General features: G+C 40.2%; 1 pseudogene; it reads right to left on the bottom strand.

The window, feature by feature from the left end:
• Nucleotides 1–4,766: 4,766 nt before the first annotated feature.
• Nucleotides 4,767–4,944, bottom strand: LOC100894331 (snRNA-activating protein complex subunit 5 pseudogene; annotated as a pseudogene).
• Between the last annotated feature and the right edge of the window lie 1,298 nt (nucleotides 4,945–6,242).

Raw genomic sequence — 6,242 nt, 5'->3', positions numbered from 1 at the left:
GTTGCTTTAAAATCTATTTTATGAGATACGAGAATTGCAACTCCTGCTTTTTATTTATTTGTTTATTTTTGCTCTCCATTTGGTTGGTAAATCTTTCTCCATCCCTTTGTTTTGAGTCTTTGTGTATCCTTGCATGTGAAGTGGGTCTGGATGTAGCATACCGTTGGGTTTTGGCTGTATCTTTTGATTGGGGGATTTAGTTGATTTAAATTTAGGGTTACTGCCATTTGATGTTAACTGGCTGTTTTATCCATTCGTTGATGTAAGTTCTTTATGTTGATGTTCTTTATGTTTTGCTATATTTTTAGAAAGGCTAATAATGGTTGTTTCTTTCTATGTGTAATGCTTCTTTCAGAAACTCTTGTAAAGCAGGCCTGGTGGCAATAAAATCTCTGAGTACTTGCTTGTTCATAAAAGATTTTATTTTTCCTTCAGTTGTGAAGCTTAGTTTTTCTGGATGAAATTCTGGGCTGAAAGTTCTGTTCTTTAAGGATGTTGAATATTGGCCCCCACTCTCTTCTGGCTTGTAGAGTTTCTGCCAAGAGATCTGCTGTAAGTCTGATAGGCTTCCCTTTGTGGGTAACCTGACCTTTCTCTCTGGCTGCCCTTAGTATTTTCTCCTTCGTTTCAACCCTGGTGAATCTAACGATTATGTGCCTTGGGGTTGCTCTTCTTGAGGAATATCTTTGTGGTGTTCTCTGTATTACCTCGGGTTGAATATTGTCCTGCTTTGCTAGTTTAGAAAATTTTCCTGAATAGTATCCTGAATAATATTTTCCAGCTTGGATTCATTCTCTCTGTCGCATTCAGGTACACCTATCAAACGTAAATTTGGTCTTTTCACATAGTCCCACATTTCTTGGAGACTTTGCTCATTCCTTTTTATCCTTTTTTCTCTAATCTTGTCTTCTCGTTTTATTTCATTAAGTTGGACTTCGACCTCTGATATCCTTTCTTCTGCTTGAACAATTCAAGTGTTTAAACCTGTGCATACTTCTCGGAGTTCCTGTATTATATTCTTCAGTTCCATTAATTCACTTATATTCCTCTCTAAGTTGTCTATTCTCATTAGAATTTTGTCAAACCTTTTTCCAAAGTTCTTAGTTTCTTTACATTGGGCTACAACATGTTCTTTGAACTCACAGAAGTTTCTTATTATCCATCTTCTGAAGCCTGATTCTGTTAATGGGATATGCTCGTTCTCCATCAAGCCTTGTTCCCTTGTTAACGAGGAACTGTGATCCTCTTTAGAGGGAGAGGTATTCTGATTTTGAGTATTCTCAGCCTTTTTATGCTGGTTTCTTCCCATCATTGTAAATTTATCCACCTGTCGTCCTTGTAATTACCAACTTTCAAATTAGGTCTCTGAGTGGACATCCAAGTTGTTAATTCCAGGGAAATACGAGCAACCCACTGTGCCGGCCAAAACAGTGGCGTTAAGACTGATGGTGCTTTTCTGCCTGGGAATTTCCAGTCTGGCTTCCTTCTTGAGTTGGTAATAGGCAACTCTGCCTTCCCGGAGCTCCAAACCTGGGTCAGAAGGGGAGCCAGTCCCATTTACACTGCACCAAGAGCTGCCACACCGAGGTGCCAGCAAAATCGCTGCGCCAGCCACAAGAGTTGCGCTGGCGACCTGTGCGGCTCCTCCAAACCTCGGTCAGAAGGGGAACCAGTCCCGTTTACTCTGCACCAAGAGCTGCCGGGCCAAGGTGCCGGTAAAACAGCTGCGCTGGCCACAAGAGTCACGCTGGCGACCCGTACGGCTCCTCCACTGGGAATCTTCTGCTCCGTGAGTGACCAAAATTTGTCTGAAAGTGTGGTGTCCTCTCGTTCTCTGCACTTTCACTGGGAGCTGCAATCCCGAGATGTTAGCGATCAGCCATCTTGGATAGTTCTCCTCCTATTTTGCTCCTTTTTAGAGAAGTTTCTATTCATCAATGCAAGGAAGAATGCAGAATCGCCACAGAAAGGAATTTAACCTCTAGGAATCACTACTCTAGAAAATGACAAAAATTAAACCACTGAACTTGCAATAGGAGAAGATTACTTAAAACGTTTTCATCCACTCATTACTGAATTTCATGTAAAAGAGGAACAATATTTAGAACTAAAGAACGTTTTCCAGATCACATAATCAAACCCCTTTTATTTGCAGGCATAGACACTAAGGCCCAAAGCAGAGGTTTGCTTCCATGTCTATGTGCCAGTGGCTCCACTGTGTCCTTAAAATTACCTCATAAAGCTAATTTTTTTCTGAGACAGACACCAAAAAGACAAAGTGCAAGGTCATAGAGAATGCATATTTCTCACCTTAACGGTTATTGCCAAAATGCCTATGAAGATAGTCACGTTGGTTTATGTACCAATAAACATGTTTGAGAATGCTGGTTTTCCCAAAGTTTCATCAGAACATACTATCAGACAAAATTGATTTTAAATAAAATCCATTTTTGTAAAAATCATATTTCATTGTTATAATTCCCCTTACCACTAATGAAGTTAAGCAAATGTTAACGTGTTTAGATAACTGTATTTCTTTTTTTGATTGTTTTTTTTGAAATGGAGTCCCACTCTGTCACCCAGGCTGGAGTGCAATGGCTTGATCTCAGCTCACTGCAACCTCCACGTCCCTGGTTCAAGTGATTCTCCTGCCTCGGCCTCCTGGGTGGCTGGGATTACAGGCATTCACCACCATGGCTAGCTAATTTTTGTATTTTTTAGTAGAGATGGGGTTTTACCATGTTGGCCACACTGGTCTTGAACTCCTGACCTCAGATGATCCACCTGCCTCATCTTCCCAAAGTGCTGGGATTACCAGCACTGGTAATTGTGAGTCACCCCTCCCAGCTGATAACTGTATTTCTTCTGTGAATTTCTCTTTTTCTTTCTCTTTCTCTCTCTCTCCTTTCTTTCTTTCTTCTCTCTCTCTCTCCTTTCTTTCTTCTCTCTTTCTTTCTTTCCTCTCTCTCTTTCTTTCTTTCTTTCCTCTCAAGATAGAGTTTCATTCTTGTTGCCCAGGCTGTAGTGCAGTGGCAAGATCTCGGCTCACTGCAACATCTGCCTTCCGGGTTCAAGCGATTCTCCTGACTCAGCCTCCTGAATAGCTGAGATTGCAGGCATGCGCCACCGTGCCCAGCAAAGTTTGTATTTTTGGTAGAGTTGGGGTTTCTCCATGTTGGTCAGGCTGGTCTCAAACTTTTGACCCCAGGTGATCTGCCTGCCTTAGCCTCCAGAAGTGCTGGGATTACAGGCATGAGCCACAGTGCCTGGCCATGAATTTCTTATTCTTTGTCCATGTGTTATTGGTCATTTTTTTTTAACTAATTAACTAGTGTTACCCTGTTACTCTTTACATATTGCAGTTATTAATTCCTTAGCTGTTACATATGCTTCAATTTTTTTTTGACTGTTTTCTCTAAGAGTAACTCAACATAACTTTAATGAAATGTTGATTAACAAAAAAGGGTATCCATGTTTCTGTGGGAACCATTACATAAGTTTTGCTTCAGAAGGTTCTTTGTATTTTGTTCGGCTTTCACTGTTGCTTGGGCAAGGAAAATTAATTTTATAAAATTAGGTGACTACTTATTTCACTGTATAGTCAATGGAAAAGGGACAGAATGCAGACATGAATCTCTACTTCAGATCCAAAGATCCCAAGTGTCAACAACACTTATTCTGTAGCTGCCATCTCTGTTTTAAAAATCTAGTTTTCCAAGCATAGCACACTTCTTCTCTAAGGGCCAGAAATGAATTTCAAACCATCCTATTGTATCTTTTCATCAGGGAAGAAACTGCTTCTTTATTATTTTTTTTTTTTGAGATGGAGTCTCGCTCTGTTGCCCAGGATGGAGTGCATTGGTACAATCTCAGTTCACTGCTACCTCCACCTCTTGAGTTCAAGCAATTCTCCTATCTCAGCCTCCTGAGTAGCTGGGATTACAGGCACATGCCACCATACCTAACTAATATTTGGATTTTTAGTAGAGATGGGGTTTCACCATGTTGGCCAGGCTGGTTTTGAGCTCCTGACCTCAAGTGATGCACCTGCCTCAGCCTCCCAAAGTGCTGGGATTACAGACATGAGCCACCACGCCAGAGGAGAGCTGCTTCTTTTCTCTGTGGCTCTCTAGAAACCAGCAAATTCCGTGATGGCTATTTATCTACAATTTATTTCTAAGGATATTTTACCAGTGATATCTTAAGTGAGATAACAGCCCCACAAAAAGAAGTCTATAGCATGCAGTGTGGCTCAATGCCTCTGAGAAGTAGCAATAGCTTTTTCCCTCAGATAGCCCTCAGTCCTTCCCCTGGTCATCTTTCTGTCCTAGACTGTGGCCTAACTGCTCACGTGGATTAAACAGCATGCAAACAGCCACTAGTTGGCTTTCTTATAGGAGGTGTTGTTGACTGGAAAGACTGGCTCATATTTAAACTCTGCCCTTTTTGCAAATGCTAGACTTACTCAATAGTATTCCAGAGGAAATTTTGTTTTGAACACAGTTACTGAATCTGACCAGATTACAGACATAGCACCAACCATATTGCTCAATGCTAAGACACAGCATCTTTGATTTTCTGTATGTCATAACATACTGAAGACTGAGTTATTGATGGAGCCATTTTTGCAGCTACACATCCTCCTATAGTTCTTCTTCTCTATTCAGGCGGGCCCTAGAGCCCATGGCAAGATGATTTCCTTGAGGAAAAAGAGCCCGAGACATAGAAGTTTAATTTGTATCATGAACCCTGCCTTTTCCCCTCCTTTAGGAATCTGATTCTTCTTCCTCTTCCTCCTCTTCTTCTGTCCCAGGACTCTATGCTTCACTCCAGTGTAGGTGGGTTGACAGATGCTTTATTGTCTACATGTACGTACATGACATATGGCTGTTCAGGCGCAGTTGGAGAAGACAGCATCTCATCCCCTCTTCTAGAATCACTCATTGATTGAAGGGCCAAGGCTTCAACCTTGACACGGTTCAGCTGGTCACACAGGGCTGCATTCAACAGCAGCAGCATCGCCTCCTCCTTGCGCAGTTCCTGCCCCGGTTCAGCATGTTTCCTGGTCACAGTGCTGCCCTCCGCATGTCCTGGTGCTGCAAATATTTGTATATAATTACATTTGGTCATTTAATTTTTCAGTGTCTTTTTAATAGAGAAAACAATAGCTTTATGAACTCAAAATCTGTAAGTCCTTTGTATTTTCTAAAGACCTTCCTCGATTACAAAAATTCCCCTTATATTTTAGAAATTTTATTCAGCTTGTCGATTTTGCATCTGAAATTGATGTTACAATAAAATAAAGATAAAATTTAATATTTTCCTTCAGATGTATTGCCAAGTCCCAATATAGTTTGTTGAATATTTCTTTTTTCTCTGCTGATTTTAAATACAAAAATTCTCATACACAAAATTTCCATACAGACACGTGGCTGTGGCTCTATCTGATATTCTTTCCATTGATCTATTGGCATATTCCCATGGCACCATCTATGTTCAATTACTGTAGAATGAACATGTATAGATGTATGTATATCTATCTATATCAGAGCAGTTATCTCTCATTGTTCTTACCTTTTAAAATGATTATAGTTATTCTTGCCCATTTATTCTTTGGTACATTTTGCATCAAGTAATTGTAAGAAGTGAATGCAACCATTCTTTAACATGGTTTTGATGTTAAAAAGACCGTAAAGAAATGAAGTACACATTGGCCAACTTAGCATACCTTTTGAAAGATGCTGTTCAAAATTCTATATTGATCTTACAAGCTCATTCCAGGGAAATACGGGTCGCAATCTCACCATTTGAGAATGTATCTCATTATTTTGAGATACATCACTGATGGTTGAAAGACACTGTAAGGTAAAGAAGTGGCATGCACGTGTATGTTTATTGCGGCACTGTTCACAATAGCAAAGGTGTGGAACCAACCCAAATGCCCATCAATGATAGACTGGATAAAGAAAATGTCATCATTTCAGACACAGCCTCAAAATCACTCCAAAACCACCTTATTCTAACACAAAGTAGACTTTGCACTCACAGTTCTTGTCCACTTATTGTGACACATGGTTTGAATCATCCTATTGCTTCTGAGGCATTCTTTGAAGTTGCTTCCATTAGGTTTATGAAATTTGTGAATTGGGAATTTTTACTTAACTTTTAATCTTTCATCACCTTCAAACTCTCGAATAGGCTAAACATGCTGCAGCCTGTGAAAGGCCCTGTGAACCTCAATG

Source organism: Callithrix jacchus, chromosome 4 (assembly GCF_049354715.1).
Source record: "Callithrix jacchus isolate 240 chromosome 4, calJac240_pri, whole genome shotgun sequence".
Classification (NCBI taxonomy): domain Eukaryota; kingdom Metazoa; phylum Chordata; class Mammalia; order Primates; family Cebidae; genus Callithrix; species Callithrix jacchus.
This window is presented reverse-complemented; position numbering and strand designations above follow the sequence as displayed.